This window comes from Myotis brandtii, unplaced genomic scaffold (genome assembly GCF_000412655.1).
Source record: "Myotis brandtii unplaced genomic scaffold, ASM41265v1 scaffold39, whole genome shotgun sequence".
Taxonomy (NCBI): Eukaryota; Metazoa; Chordata; class Mammalia; order Chiroptera; family Vespertilionidae; genus Myotis; species Myotis brandtii.
In genome coordinates, this window is record NW_005364953.1 from 3,376,504 (window position 1) to 3,393,929 (window position 17,426).

General features: G+C 38.8%; 1 protein-coding gene and 1 long non-coding RNA gene across 5 annotated transcripts in view; one reads left to right on the forward strand and one right to left on the reverse strand.

Annotated features, from left to right (window-relative positions):
* The window catches only part of LOC106727221, a 17,476-nt gene extending 14,864 nt beyond the window's left edge, over nt 1-2,612 (forward strand). Inside the window, exon 3 of the long non-coding RNA XR_001363393.1 lies at nt 2,589-2,612. This is a non-coding gene — a long non-coding RNA (uncharacterized LOC106727221). The remainder of the gene's footprint in view (nt 1-2,588) is intronic.
* Nucleotides 1-17,426, reverse strand: part of TENM1 (teneurin transmembrane protein 1) — a 913,380-nt gene that overhangs the window by 497,030 nt on the left and 398,924 nt on the right. The window lies entirely within an intron of this gene.

The following is a 17,426-nucleotide window of genomic DNA, read 5'->3' on the forward strand; positions in this document are numbered from 1 at the left end:
ACATTTGCAAACTGCTAAGATAGATGTTAACTGCTGCCAAGTTAGGGGTAAAGAAAAAAACCGTGGCCCTGGCTGGGTATATCAGTTGGTTAGAGTATTGTCCCAATATACCAAGGTTGTGGGTTCGATCCAGGGTCAGGACACATACAAAAATCAACCAATGAATGTGCAAATAAGTCTAACAACAAATCAATGTTTCTCTTTCTCTATAAAAAATCAATAAAAAACCAAAAATGCATTGCCAAATATTTATTTTACAGATGGGTATTGAAAAAGTATGTTCCTTGGTCTTATTCACAAACAGAAAATACATTGCTCACACTTAAAGAAAATGAAATCAAACAGGACAAAACATCAGTAGAGAGACTTCAGACATGTCCCCCAGGCATACCAGCTCATCAAACTTGTGAAAAGAGCAGTTCTCTAGCTAGAGATTCTTCCTTCAACTGGGCAGATGGGCCTGGTAAATGCATAAGCAATTAGCTTTGTGCTGAAGCAGAAAGACCAAAAGGAAAAGAAATAAATGCACACCATATCAATACAATCCAAAAGTAATCTTATTTTGCTCTCTAATCATAGAGATTCAGTGATCTTTATAGAATTTTGGGCTGGATTTTTAATAAATTTGGAAGTTAATATGGAAGAAAGATAAAAACAACTGTATTTACAATAGCTGACTTTGTCTATTAATAAGGTATAAAGTTTTTCCATCATTTGTGCTCCATTTGGAACATAAAATTAGCTTTGGGTCAAGATGGTGGCATAGGTAAATGTGGCATTTACTTCCTTCCACCACCACATTAAAATTACAACCAAACTACAGAAAAATCATCATTCAGAACCTCCTGAAATCTATAAAATGGAAGTCCTACAACTAAGGATAGAAGAAGCCACATCAAGAACAAGCTGATCTCACACCCACATGTGGTGGATAAAAATTGGGAGGTATATCTTGGCTGCAGAGGTCCCCCCTGAGGAACGAGAGGTCCCAAACTCACCACAGCCCCTCTCCCTATCCCGGCCCAGGATTCCAGTGCCAGGAATAGAAGTCCTCATAACTTCTGGCTGTAAAAACCAGAAGGGATTGAGGCTGAATGAGATGGAAGCTGCTGAAGACCTAGTACTTCCTCTGAAAGGGCCAGTGCAAGGACTTACTCCAACTCACTCCCTCTGAGTTCCAGCACTGGAGCAGCAGTTGAAAAGCCCCAGGGACACAGAGGGAGAAACTGAATTATCTGGCATCAGGGTGAAAGCTGGAGAGGCAGTTTTGTCCCAGACAAAAGTGCTGGCAGAGGCCAGTGTGTCTTTGATGAGCCCTTCCCCCATAGAGTCAGCAGGTGGGCTCTATATCTGAGACTCCATCAAACTGGCTAACACTGTTTGCCCCACCCTGGTGATTCCCTAGACCATGCCCCACCCAAATTGCTGGCCCACCAAATTGTTTCCAGTGGCTTTTCCATAGAAATGGCCTGTCTTGGCTCATGCTTCAGATTTTCCTAAAATCTCTCAAACCAGAAGCATCTGGCCTCAGCATGCCCAGTAACTTTTGCTAAGTTGCCCCAGGCCTGGCACTAGCAGCAGCTATCCTTGGTTCACAGCTTGGCCTCCTCTGGGCACCTCCAAACACAGCACAAGTAGCAGCCATCTGCAGATCTCTTTGTTGCTTATGCCAGGAGGCCCCAGGCAGAACACAGGCATTGGCTAACCTAGACCTGCACCTCCCTTGAGGCCTCAGAGCCGTAACACCCAATGGACAGTTTCAGAACACGTCAAAACACCACCCAACCACCTGCAAAAGTGACACATTCAAGGGAAGGACTCAGGGGGAACCATAGTCCCACTGAAGTAATCACTGCTCTGTGGCGTGGGCTCCTGCACAGCTGATACTCCACAGTGGTCATAGCCAGTCCTTACGGCTAATCAGCCTGGGGGTAAATCCCTCCCATTGATGTGTCAACAGCAATTAAGACTCAATTACAATAGGAGGGTGTACACAGGGAACTTCAGGTTGGGAGGCAAGTGCACATCTGAAGTTCCTTGCTCGGGTAAACAGGGAGGCTTTGCCACTGGACCCTGCAGAACACCTGCTATGTAAGTTCACTCCATGAAGCTTGGGAGACATAGAGCTCTATCTGATACATAGAAACAAACACAGGGTGGCTGCCAAAATGAGGAGACAAGGAAAAAGGTCCCAAATGAAAGAACAGAACAAAACTCCAGAAAAACAACTAAACAAAATGGAGACAAGCAATCTACTAGATGCAGAATACAAAACACTGGTTATAGTGATGCTCAATGAACTATTGAGAATTTCCACAGCACAAAAAAATACATGAAAACCATAAGAAAGAACCAGTCAGAAATAAAAGACACACTAACTGAAATGAAGAATAATTTACAAGGAGTCAACAGTCGAGTAGATGAAACCGAGAATCAAATCTGCAATTTGGAATACAAGGAAACACAAAACACCCAATCAGAACAGCAAAAAGAAAAAAGAATCTAAAAAAAGTGAGGATAGTGTAAGGAGCCTCTGGGACAACTTCAAGCATACCAATAGTCGCATCATGGGGTGCTGGAAGGAGAAGAGGAAGAGCAAGCGATTGAAAGTCTATTTGAAATAATAATGACGGAAAACTTTTCTAACTTGGTTAAGAAATACACATACAAGTCCAGGAAACACATAAAGATGAGCCCAAAATGGCCCAAATCAAGACACCTCATAATTAAAATGGCAAAGGTTAAAGACAGAGCATTTTAAAAGCAGCAGGAGAAAGGTAGTTACCTACAAGGGAGCTCCCCTAAGACTGTCCGTTGATTTCTCAACAAAAACATTACAAGCCAGAAGTGACTGGCATGAAATATTCAAAATGATGAAAAGCAAGGAACTAGAACCAAGATTACCCTATGCAACAAAGCTATCACTTAGAATCAAAGGACATATAAAGAGCTTCACAGACAAGAAAAAGCTAAAGGAGTTTATCACCACCAAACCAGTATTATACAAAATGTTAAAGGGTCTGCTTTAAAGCAAAGAAGAAAAATGATAAAAATATATGAACAATAAAATTGCAATAAATATATATCTGTAAACAATTGAATCTAAAATACAAGCAGAATGAAACAGGCTCATGATACAGAGAACATTTGGGATGTAAAATGCAGCACAGGGAATAGAGTCAATAATCGTATATAATAAAGAGCTAATATGCAAATGATCATCACGCCTTCACACCCTCACACTGGAACTGCTCAGACACACAACACTAGGGAGAGAGGAATGGGGACCAGCCAGGCACAAATGAGCTGGGGGGAGAGGAATGGGGACCAGCCAGGCTGAAGCCCAGGAGAGGGACTAGCCACCCACCCCACGGTCCTGGGTGCCAGTGCCTACGCCTGTGGCCCAGGAGAGGGACAAGCCACCTGCCCCGCAGTCCCAGATGCAGTGCCTGCAGCTGCGGCCCAGGAGAGGGACAAGTTGCCCACCCTGCGGTCCCAGGCACCTTTGGCTGCGGCTGGCCTGGGCGAAGCTGGCCTGGGTCCTGGGTGCCTGCGGCTGGCCAGAGGGAGGGAAGCCCAGGTCCTGGGTGCCTGAGACTGGCCAGAGGAAAGAAACCTGGGTCCCAGGTGTGGGGCGAGGCAGAGGTGGTTAGGGGTGATCAGGCCAGTAAGGGAGCAGGTAGGGTGATCAGGCAGGCAGGCAGAGGAGTTAGGGACAATCAGGCAGGCAGACAGGTGAGCGGTTAGGAGCCAGCGGTCCTGGATTGTGAGAGGGAGTCGGACAACCTCCGAGGGGTCCCAGATTGGAGAGGGTGCAGGCCAGGCTGAGGGACATTCCCCTCTCCATGCATGAATTTCATGCACCGGGCCTATAGTATTCTAATAACTAAGTATAGCATCAGATAGGTATGAGATATAGGTGGATGAATCTTAGTAAGTTATATAGTGTCTAATCACTGGGGTGTACACCTGAAACTAATGTAATATTTTATGTCAACTGTAATTGAAAAAACTGATCTAAAAAAAAGAAAATTAAAAAAAGAAAAGATTGGAAAACCACAAATAAAGTGAGAAAATAAGCCACAGACTGAAAGGAGATATTTTCAAAATATATAACTAACAAAAGATCAGTATCAATTAGAAAAACATAACCTGTTCAAAGGAAAAATAGGAAAAGAACTAAGTGAGGCAATTCACAAAGGAAGAGAGTCCAATGACCAGTAACTATGAAAAGATATTGAACCCCACCAGTAATAAGATTGTATATCATCTATTAGACTAGAAAACTTAGGAAGTCTAATAACATTAAATGTTGGTGAGAATATAAGGAAACAGGAATAGCTATATGTCTCTGATAGGAGTGAAAGCAGATACTATCACTTTGGAAGGCAACCTGTATATCTACTAAATTTGAAGGTGAAAACTCAATTATATTTAACCAGAAAAATATTGTAAATGAATTCCATGCTACAAGTTTAAGGAAGTTTATTGAAGCCTTGTTCATGGTGGTAAAAAGAATTAGTTAAGCCCTGGCTCAGTTGCTTGGGCATGGCCCCCAGCACTGAAAGGTTGAAGTTCGATTCCCAGTTGCGGCGCATGCCCAGGTTGCAGGCTTGATCCCCTGTGGGGGGGATGCAGGAGACAGCTGATCAATGTTCCACTCTCACATAGATGCTTCTCTCTCTCTTCCTCTTCCTTCCTCTCTCTAAAATGTCTACAAAAATATATTTAAAAAATAAAAATTTTTAAATTATAATGTCCATCAGGAGAGGAAATGAATAGTTAAAGTTTGGTTTATTTAAGCAATGAAATATTCCACAGCAACAAATTGTTTAGATCTATTTGTATCAACATGGACAAATCTAGAAACAATGCTGCTTGAAAAAAATTAATTGACAAAACATATATAATATTTATGCAAATTTTAGGGGCAAAACCCATTTTAGTAAATTTTAGTGATGGGTACTTACATAGTAAACTCATGAAACTATACATGAAAGGATACAAACCAAATCCAATTTCAGAAGAGTGGTTAACTCTGGGAAGAAAATGGGGGGTGGAGCTTTACACAGGTCTTTTGTTTCTTTAAAAAGAAAGAGCACTATGAAACTAATGTGGCAAGATGTTAACAGAGATTTAATATTGGTCGTGGGCATATAAATGTTTTATTTTCTGCTCTTTTCTGTTATGTTAAAAAGGTTTCATACAGAAAAGCCAAGTCAGTGTTTATGCATGTTTTTCTGCATGTGTTCAGAAAAGACCAGGGACAGAAAGTGGAGTTACTCAGTGTACAAGGGTGATGGAGTATGGTGGATTAGACAGAGTGACATCATCAGCTCTGTTCATCCAATGACAATCTTTACCAGCTAGACATAAAAAGGCTACAAAATTCAGGACTGGGAAATTATTTTTAATTTTGTTTTTGTTAATCTTCACCCAAAGATATTTTTCCATTGATTTTTAATGAGTGTGGAAGAGAGAGGGAAAGACAGAGAGAAACATCAATGTGAGAGAAACACATCGATTGGTTGCCTCCTGCATGAGCCCCAAGCAGGGCCTGGGTCAGGGAGGAGCCTGTAACCAAGATAAGTGCCCTTAACTGGAATTGAACCCGGGACCCTTTGTTCTGCAGGCCAATTCTCTATCCACTGAACCAAACCTGCTAGGGCAGAACAGGAAATTAATGAAACATCTTTACAGTGTCTTTTTTTTCCCTAAGTGAAGGGCTTCAATGGTCATTTTAGGCATGGACCAAAAAAAAAAAAAAAGTCCTTTTAAATCATCTAGTCTAGCCCATGTCCTTCACATGCAATCAGCCTCAATCTATTGTGTCAAGTGATTGGCCCTTATCTCTCTGATACATCACAAGTGAAGGAGGTCCTGCAGTTTTTAGTTCTGCCTATAGTAAATCTTGATGGCTTCACAGCTGAGTGACAGGAGTGGATACAGTACAGGATTGGAACCTTGAGAATTCAATCCATGGCAATGACTTCTTATAAGTTGGACATGTGGGTTGACCTCTCTGGACCTCTGTTCTTCCATCTTTCAAATGAAGATAATACTATCAACCACCAGACACTATTTTAAAATATACTTCTTTCCCCGTATGTCTACCATTAGATAAATGCAAGGTGCTACACAATAACCTTGTGATAATAATGTCATTGCAACTTATGGCATGAGATTCCCTTACAGGAAAAAGCTGCTTTTATAAAGGCTTTTGGTACTCCCATCAACTAAACTCTCTTAGGAGAGCCTCAAAACTATCTGCTTCATTTAGAATATTTCAAGGGCATAATAAGATTATAAACTATTTGTTAAGTTTCTAGATTAACCATCACCCAACTCTGAGCATTAACTATTCATTTTGCAAAGTGACTTAGTAATAAACATGGTAGAAACATGGGAAAAATTCAGACATTTATTAAGACTAACTCCTTGAGTGCACATTTGCAGACAAATGTGCAAAAGGTAAAGAAGAGGGGTTTAAACTCCACACAAAGCTGCCAATGGGCACGGCACAACATCTCTGAAATGCTGCATGTTCCAAAAAGCTGTTGATCTCTTCTCCTTAGGTTAATCAGTTCATGCTTAAAATATATGCTAATCAGTAGCCAACTGCCTACTTTACTACCTCAATTGAAACTCTAGGTGTTCAATACTAAAGGAATTTTATTTTTAAAAGAGCTAAAAAATACCTGAAGAGATACATACACACACATACACACACATACACACACATACGCACACACACACACACACACACACACTAATTTTAGCTAGGCATTGATATGTTACAGCAAAGTTATTATGCCATTTTATTATAAATTTCAGTTAAATTTCTCTAAGCAGAATGGGAATGAAGTTAGATTAAGATTCACTATGTTCATTTGAAGGTGACTTACTTTTTTGTTGTTGATCAAAATAGGTACATAGTCACCATGGATAAGGTACTTCCATGCCTAAAATTACTTCTAGAGAGTTTGTACCTGAGGGCTCAGAAGAGTACAACCTTTCCATGTAACTAGATACTTTTGGTAAAATGACAAGACAACAAAAAATAGTCAGATAATAGTTGGCTGTCTCTAAACATTACTCTCAGTTGGGTGGAGAAAGTATTTTTCCCATGTCTTTCTGCCTCAATGGAAAGCACACACTTTTGTCCTTTTGGTTTAAGAAAGAAAAGGAAAACAGGGGAGCAAACAGATAAGCTATAGAATTTAAACTAAAACTAAACCCAGCTACACTATTTAGGGAGCTTGTATTCTTTAAATGAAAGCAAGGACTCCTGCAAAGGCAAAAAGACTTCCTCGGTACACAACATGTGTTCCCTGTTATTAGGGAAGAGTTGGCAAAACTCAGCCCAATCTTGTACAATTGCTTCTGCAGCATTCCTGCTAACCTGGGGCTTCTCAAAAGCTCTGCATGCCTAGCATAGGTTGTGACCCATCTTGGCTAGCGGGTGAGTAATCTGGCTGCCTCTTTCTGAGAACAATCAAAAAAAGGAATGAATTTGGAGATGATTCGATAGATAAGGAATCAACATGCCACCTACTGGTCCTGTTACCTCTGGTCAGAACTACTATGTCTTGATCACCTCATGCTCTGAAACCATGGTCTACTTACCAAACAGGAAGATATATGATGCCAGTTTTATTTTGATGGAAACAGAGGCCCTGCTGGGGATTATATAAACTCCCAAAGGTCTGTAAACAAAGTCTCCAGGACCTATTAAGAATATACTGAATAACTTTATCTCTAATGCATAATTACTGTCAACTGACTTATTTGTGGTCCATTTTCCAATAGCAAGTTATATTTGCCATTGAACAGTTGGCCTACAGAAAGTCAATTTGGTTCCCTAGAAATATTATAAAATTTGCAGTATTTAATCTCCCACTTATAGTGTTATCAGAGCTGGGTGTAGACAAAAAACACGTAGGTATTTTTACCTTTACTCCCCCTTAGTTTTCCAGGTCTCTTCTGATATTTCTTCATCACCTCTTGTGATTTCCAAGTTCTCAGTCTACTGCCCAGAATTTCACATTACCATGACCCAATGTCCCATGTACCTTCTAATGCAAAGTCTGTGCTTAATAAATATTTGGAAATCAATAAATGAATGAATGCAAACCCCTGAGGCCTGAGATAATCCTCAGGATTCTGCTACATGACTGGAAAAACAGATAAGCTTATTCCTTTGCTGATGCTCTATTTTTGAAAAGGAAACCAAGTTGGAAGTTGAATGACAACTACACTGTGTCTTAGTCAACTCAGGCAGCCCTAACAAAATACCATAGATGAGGTGTCTTAGACTACAGGAATTTATTTTCTCACAGTTCTGGAAATTGGAGATCCGAGATAAGAGTGTCACCATGGTTGAGTTCTGGTGAGGGCTCTCTTCATGGCTTATGGATAGCCACCTTCTAGCTGTGTCCTCACATAAGAGAGAGAAGGAGAGCAAGCATTCTGGTATCTCATAACATCACCAATACCATGATGAGGGTCCCACTCTCATTTAAATCTAATTACCTTCCAAAGGTTCCATCCCCAAATACCATCACATCGGGGCACGAACTTCAACATAAGAATATCTAGGTGCACAATTCAGTCCATGGCCCATTGGTTTCATTTTCAGGCTAATTACCAAGGGCTTCTTGTCTGAAGGTCAGAATACTAGGAAATTATATTCCTGAAAGAAGGAACCAAATAGTTTTTTTTCCTTGAGTTCAGCAAACTACATAGAATTACTTGACATTATTGCTGCCAGTCATTCTATTCAGGTTCCCTTGGATCCAATGATGCTAATTGCCTGCATAGTCCCACCTCTCCTTTTAAACCTCAGGTCCTTTCATCAAGCATGAACATACCTTTAACAGTGGAAGCCTCAAATGCTGTTATTCAGGATGTTGGTTTTGCCTTATCCAAGGTCAAATGCAAGTAGTAACAAGAAGTGATCATGTACTAGGTACTCATACTGGCCATAACAGAATTAGATAGCAAACAGTGTTTCTATTCCCTGCAATAAATAAATAATACTTGTTCCCATTATGCATTATTTCACTCTTGAAATGAGATATGTTTTTACCCAAGATGCATTATGTCTCACTTTTCTAGACCCATTCCAAGTTCATTAACTCCATGAGCAGCTTTGCCCAGCATTCTATTCATCTGGAACCCCTTGTTCTTACTGCTAATTGCAACATGTTCAGTTAGACTGGAAGTCTAATAAGTGTGCTGCTTACCACTTCATTCAGAGCCTAGGAGTGTATTAACTACAGCCGATTCCTGTTGCCTCTCCACTCCTCCTACCACCAACACAACCTCCCCCATCTCAGAAATCTGTTCCTCACTTCACTCCTCCTTAGTGGTTCTTCAGCTAATTTGAACAATGCATGAACCCAGGTGGGAGCTAACCAATTTATTTTTCACATATTTCATAAAACTCTGCAGAAGTCTACTGGAGGAAAATCAGATATGGTTGAGCATTTTGTTTTTTAGTAAAAATTGGTTATGTTTTAAAGGAGGGATCCAAAGTTGATTCTATTTCTTCTTTATAAATCCATACAAGTCATGATGCAGATCTCAGCAGAGCTTTTCAAACTCGTCAGCAACTCCCCTCACTGAGGTGCCTATTTGCCTTAGTATGTCTTCTTCACGTTGTGTTTTTGTTTAACTTCCTTGAGGTTTTAGCTTTACATTCCTCTCCTCCTGGGATGCCAGAGGAATGCAATGGACAAATGCACTCAATGATTCATTACCATTAGCAGCCAGAGTGAAGTGAAGAACTTTATCAACTTCCTGGCTCTCTGGTTCTGTTCACAGGGGAGCCGCATTGTCTTTCTTTACCTTTCTCTCGAGATGCAGTTTATGTAACAGACAATCTCTCTCTAGTTCAGTGCTCTGTGGAATCTTTACTTAGACATAAGCAAAGCATCTCCTTTACTGCTGTATCTAGAGTTTATGACACTGGATCTTCCAGCCAAGTAGAAAGCAATTTTCAAGGACATACGAATAGAAATACTTTGCTATTTCTAGTACACAAACTACTGTAAAAGTGTATTCTAGGTTATCCTTTCCAATGTATCTAATTACTCAATTCTGTTTGAATTGAGAATTGGTTGCAAGGCAAGTGGACACATCCTGATCCAACTTATTCTCAATCTTATACTAGTAAATGCATGGGAAACAGTCTATAGACCTACACTGGATTATTAAGAGAAAGTTCCCTTTCTATAACATTCTCTTTGGTGCTCCCAGCAGCAGTCTCTCAGTCTTGATGTACTGTGTGGTTGAATGGGGTGGTAGTGGTGGAGGGAAAGGTTAATCATTTTATACTATGTTTTGAGTGCTTCCAGTAAAAGACTATATATGCTCCAATAGCTAATGATAGCTAAGGCTTTTAACCACAGGCCCTTGCACAGAACTAATATTTCATGTTGAAATATTATATGTCACTGACTGTGGAACTTTGGTAAACATGAATAAAAATATGTTTACCTGGTCCTTCAAAACAAATGATCTGCATTTGGTGTTATATTTCTAGGAAAGTATCTACAATTGGCTTGATGCGGATAGTGTTTATTTTAATATATTTATATTACATTCTTTCTGCTTATCACTTCCGAAAACACAATGTTTCTAAAAATGAGGTCCACAGACACCTGCATCAAACTCACCTACATAGTTTGTTAAAAGTGCAGCTACATGAACCCATCACAGGCCATGTAATAAAGAATCTCTCAGGGACTGTGGTCTAGAAATCTACATGTATCATAAGCACTCCAGGTGACTAGTAGGCCCATTAGAGCTGAGGAGCCATGGAATTCTTGGGGGGGGGGCAGTGGGAGTTAAACATAAAAGAAACACCTTTAATTATTCTAAAAATTATATTTTGTATTGTTTTAAAATATAAAACATGGGGACATATATTTTTTTAAATATATTTTATTGATTTTTTACAGAGAGGAAGGGAGAGGGATAGTTAGAAACATCAGTGATAGAGAAACATTGATCAGCTGCCTCCTGCACACCCCCTACTGGGGATATGCCCGCAACCAAGGTACATGCCCTTGACCGGAACCGAACCTGGGACCCTTCAGTCCACAGGCCAACGCTCTATCCACTGAGCCAAACTGGTTAGGGCGGGACATACATTTTTAAAAATAATGACAAGGTGAGGACACAGGGGAAGCATCCTGGAAAACATGGCATCTAGATTTAGATCTCAAAGCTGCACAAAAGTCTGGTAGGTTGGGAGGGAGATGAGTGAGTGGATGAGGGAAAGAGGGTAGGAGAACAGTACAGACAGAGAACAGATATACTGGTAAAGGCTTAGAAGTTTTGCACAAATAAACACTTGGCCAAAATGTAGTCTTCAAAGAAAATATATTGCGTTTATTCAGACCCAAAAGAGAGGGTAATATGGAATTTCAGGCTGTGTGACAACTGTATAAATATTTTTTTTCTTCCCGGCTGGAGTGGGGTAGTTGAAGGGAGGTTAGGAAGATACTAGTATATGCCTAGATTGTACTAGTTGTAAGCCTTGCCCATGACATAGTGCAGGGGAAAAAGTAACCTTTAGTACTTTCATCCTGCTTGGAAATTGCTGACCTGATTCTTTTGATTGGGAAGAAAAATGACATCAGTGGGTGTCAAGCGGCAGGTGGTGACCACTGTTACTCTAAAGACAATATATGAAACACTGAAAATTTATTTTCCAATAAACTTGACTTTCTGAGCTGAACCACCCAAAAAAAAGGCCATACAATAAAGTATAAAGAACAAGGATATTTATAATTGTCATTAAATATAATCCAAGGGAAGTGATTCACCAAGGCTCAGGTGCAGGTTCCCCGTCAATACAATTTACAAGGGTTCAGCTTCCAAAGCTACACTTCCATCTGACAGTGATTTCCTTTTTTATTTTGTTTTGTTTAAAGTTGACCACCATTTTCAATCACAGTTATCAGTACATCACTTGGATGAAGGTGCCCCAGCAGTCCTTTTTTTATCTAATTCCTGAGGTGGCCCTAGATTATCTTTCACAGGCAAAGTCTACAATGATAACAGGAAAAGCAAATTAATTCAAAGATGTGAGTTTATCAAATGCCATCTTCTAAGGGTCACATTTTTTACTAAACACGAATCAAATAATCTTTTGAAATGAGGGGTGTGGTTATACAGAATCCTATTCTGCCCCCTTGCATGGTTAATTCAACAACCTTAATTCATAGGCCTTTTATGATGAGTTTTATAAACAAAAGCAGTCATCAATTTGCCAGCTAAATAAGTCATTTTAATATTTTGAGACATATTTGTATTTTTTAAAGGAATTAAAGTTGTCATCAGATTAATCAAAAGAAACGGCATAAATCTAGCATGGTAAATGCTGAAATAAATATTTTCCAGCTAAATCGTGCTAATCCTAGTAATAATATATCTTAAATCAGCATTTCCTAATGTGTGGAAATGTTAGTGAGTGTTTTAAGAAAAAAAAGGGGGGTCTCAATACAAATAAATTTGCAGAACTTTGTGTTAAACACATCAGAACAGGTTTCTTTATTATAGGACTTCTCAGAGCCTTTAATAGGCTGATATGCATCATCAATTACCAAGAGCTGGATCTGGCATGCAGCACTTTGTAAATACATTAACTGTTTCTCTTTTTTAGTGCATAGTACAAAATTAGGGCTTCACTAGAACATATTTTAGGAAATTAGAATATATGTGGAATGATTATTCCTAAACTTAAGAAATAATATACATCTTGGCCCTGACTGATGTGGCTCAGTTAGTTAGGCATCACCCCATGCACCAAAAGATTGTTGGATAGATTCCTAGTCAGGACACATGCCCGGGTTGTGGGCTTGATACCCAGTAGAAGGTATGCAGGAGATAGCTGATCAATGTTTCTCTCTCACACTGAGGTTTCTATCCTTCACTCCTTCCTTCCCTTCTCTCTAAAAATCAATACAAAAGAAATAGCATACATTTTGCTTAATCATTTGTTTAAAAATTGGCTTTGTAAAAAAATCTTCAAAATTTGCAAAACATTCATTAGTGCTGTCCTGTAATCAGCAACTTTTAGCTTTGGCAGTGTAGTGTGTCTATAACTTCTGTATTGGACATGTAATTCAGGGTGATCAAGCCAATTGGAGTAAGCCAAGATTACCACTTTCCATGATCGATCCACAGATTGTGGACATAATTATTTGAAAGTATATGTATGCAAAATCAGAGAGCACAGAAAAAGAAGGTTCATTTGCTTGTTACATTCCTCATATATTCTCATTCAAAACAGAAACTAAATGGGAGTAGTTATCAGAATATAGCTGTCAGAAATTGAATAAAATTGAGTATTTCTGCAACATTCATAATTACTTTTAGAAGACTGAACAAGAAATGCAGGTCTCAACAAATCACAATGAGCCTTGAGATTCTGAGTAGGCTTTGTAATCAGCAAACTGAAAAATCACCATGCAGCTCTAGCAATACTACCCTACAATATATCTCTTGGCATTACTATATATATTATCAAGGCAATTGTATTTCTTTGGGGAGGTACACATTGTGACAGTTTTACATGATAGCTCTCAGCAGGCTTTTTAGTACTCTGACAGATAACCTAGTTTATAGAACTATTTTACTTATTTTAAGAGGTCTCTAATCGTGTAATCATAGGTGATTTAGAAATGGCTTTGAAGAAGAACTCTTAGAGCTATTGAGTTAATAACATGCATTATCAACATTCCATGATATTTTTATGCTCCCAAAATGTTCACTCTCTAAATGAGCCAATCTCATTCTCTGTCCCTCCCCATACATGTAGGTATGTGAACATAATGTGGGCTGCATTAGAATGAGTACTCTAATTTTATATATCACAAGAGATAGCATCTCTTGGTATAATGCAGTCTTAAAAGTCATTTTCAAAAACTATTAGTGTTCCTAAAATTTCTGTGGCCAGCCAGATGAGTACTTCCCTTGCCCATAGTTTCCAGTGCTTTCCCACTCCTATTCATCCCCATTCTCACCAACTTCTATTGCTCCCCTTATTGAGTTGCTAAAGGTAACACATTGCTGATTTTGAAAAAGACTGTTCTGTGAAAAAGCATGGACATTCTCACATACACACTGTTGATAGAACTGCAAACATATGTAGCAGTAAATATATTTCAGATATCTCTTGTTTATTTTCCTATCAAAATATTACATGTGTATACTCTTCAATTCATAAATTCCACTTCTAGGGAAGCTATTCCTATCTGTTCCTACAGAATAATTCCACAGGAGCACAAATATGTATGTACATGAAATTCATCATAGCATTACTCATAAAAGTAAAATTTTGGCAATTGCCCATACAATTAAAGGAGTATCAAGTAGCAGAGGCGTATCTATATATACTGTCATAGACAGATCTCTAAGGTGAATTGTTAGGAAAGGGAAAAGGCAAGTCAGAAAATAGCAAATATATCATGATCCCTAAATTTAGGTTTTAAAAATATTACAGCATACCTGTCAAACTATTATTGTTGAGCACCTCTAGATAGGAGAATGGATTGGAACAGGTTAGGGATGAAGAATACAGATATCTTCAGATTTATACTTTTATATGGTTTGTTTCATTTTTACAATAAACATATAATCATGTGTTATTTGTATATCTAATAGTTTTTAGACTAAAATGTTACTGCAATAATTTCCAAAACATGAGTTTCAAAAATTATACACTCAAGGAAAAGAAATGAGGCATTTGATATCACTTCTTATCAGGCAGATTAAAGTATTATTAAGAGACCATGTATTATTTCTCATAAGTTTTAGGCCAGTAAATTATCTATTATCTCTTTGAGTACTGTGGCCCATACACTCTCTAAACTGTACCCCATGATCATGGCCTTATATAATCCACTACCTTTGAGTGTAGGAATGACCTATGACTTGCTTCTAACTAATAGATTATGGCAAAGGTGATATGCTATAACTACCCTAATTACATTTATACATATAAGACTCCTTTTACTAGTGTTCCTTTTACTTATACATATAAGAATCCTTTCTCTCCTCTCCATCTCCTTCTGATGCTGACTTTAAAGAAGATGCCATGGCTGCGAGTGGGCCTATAGTGGTGGCCATGTGCCAAGTACTGGAGAGTAGCCTCTAGTAATTGAGAGTGACTCTTGACTGAAAACCAGCAAGAAAATGGGAAAATCAGTCCTACAACTGCAGGAATTGAATTCTGCCAACAACCACATGAACTCAAAATAGCATCCTCAGATGAGTCCTTGTAATTTCAGCATGGTGGGACCCTGAGCAGAGAATCCAGTTGGGTGTGCCCATACTCCCGATCACAGCTACTGTGAGATAATAAATGTATGTTGCTTTAAGTCCTTAAGTTTGTGCACATTTGTTACACAGCAATAGAAAACTAATATATTTACCTTGTTATACAATTTGTCTGATACCATACTAACCAGTAGAAGACAAGAGAATACACTCAATCTGTTATCATGTCCACCAACTCCCTCCGACTGAACCACTCACAAATGCATACACTTAACCTTTATAAATCACTTTCTGTATGCTATACATTTATATCCCTTATCCTCACATTACTCCTATGAAGTGGCCATAGATAAGAATTCTGAGACTTTAAGAGGTTACAAAATTGGCCCAAGGTGGCACAGCTAGTAGGTAACTAATCTGAGAATCATACTTAAAACTTCCGTTTAACAGGACATAAAAAAATGAAAAATCAACAAATGATCCAAAATGTGATCATTCCACTTCACTTCCATAAAATACTTTAAAAATTAGTGATTAAAAGAAGTTTGTAGTCTGGCTATCCACCTAAAGGTGGTAGATCTAATCCTACTTCTCTTTCCCCAAATGTTATATTTTCCAGTACTCATTCGTAGTGATTGAAAATAAAATCTCAGTAAGAACTGTTACAATAGAACCTGTTTACAATGTGGCTCATTATAAGACAGCTTCAGATATTCAGCCATTCACATAATTTCTTCTCTCAGTTACATCAAGTACACTGGCTAATAACCCATGTCAGGGGTAGTTCTGTTCCTTAGTATCAGGAGATCTATGACTTTTAAATTCACACGGGCTTCCTTTTAAAGGAAGTAAACCCTACAAACTATAAAGTCAGAAGCACAGAGCTGCATACTAGAATATGACACAATCAATGTAATCATCAATAGGCAAGTTAAGATAAACATCATACTGACAGAATATGTAGCTGAATAAGGCCAGAGAAAGAATGACTCAATTTTACTTTTCCCATGGGCAAAGGCAGAAAAAATGTCATCATGAACAAATTAAAGCCCTACCACGAAGCATTTGTACAATGTGCCATGCCAAGAAGCAAAGGGCAAACCACTAATCTCAACAGATAATAATTAGAAAAAAACAGCACAGAAATAAGCAGGAATACTAGGATGAAAGGATGTTAGGAAATATCACTATCACTTGCGATGACTCTTTTAGAATGTGTATTTTGAGTGATTTTATAGGTTGTGATTTTCTCACCCAAGGCATTTAGAATTGGCATTCAAAAACTAGGAAAGCCAAGTTTAATTAACTTAGACTTGTGAATAAAGAGACTGGAGAGCAAGAGGGACATCCAATAATACGGCTACAATTTGCTGTTCAAACTGCAGAACCATAGGCACTGCTGCTTTTATGGCCTCTTCATCTTATCAGCGTAAAATTGTTGTCACATCAAAAAATGATCTCTGTGATCCACATTTTACCCCATTTGTGACCTTCTCTTTTCTTTTTGCTTTCCCTTAAGAATCAGTACAATGTATAATTTGGCCCCTGAGATCAGAGACTAAGGTCAAAATGAACTGAGTAGACGCTAGGACTGCTTTGAATAATATAGTTTAATGCAAGAGAATAATCAGATAGATTCTCTGAGGACTGCAGAAAATTTCTGGTTTAAAACTGGTCGCTTTGGAATGAGAATGGGTAGGAAAGAATAGATGACAGATCAAAATCTGTCTTGTATCTAAGCGGCATACATGTGCCTATGCACATACATATACAACACAATAATAAATTCATGATATTCAGGCAACACACAATAAAGTTCAAGTACCCCATCCCAAAATAGATCTCACTACTCTTCTGACCTTTTTGTTCCAGTACAATTTTTTTCATATTGGCTCACAACATAATCCTTAAGTGAAATGCTGGGTTGCTGTCTCTAGATTCATCAAAAACACATTCAATCTTCAAAACCCACTTACTCTGTGCACCCTCTTTAACCACCCAACCCAATCTTCATTGCTTCATTTCCCATTCTTAGTCTATTTCCTTTATATTATAACTAGGGGCCCGGTGCACAAAAATTTGTGCACTGGGGGGGGGGTCCCCCGGCCCGGCCCTTCCCCTCCTGCCGTCTGGGG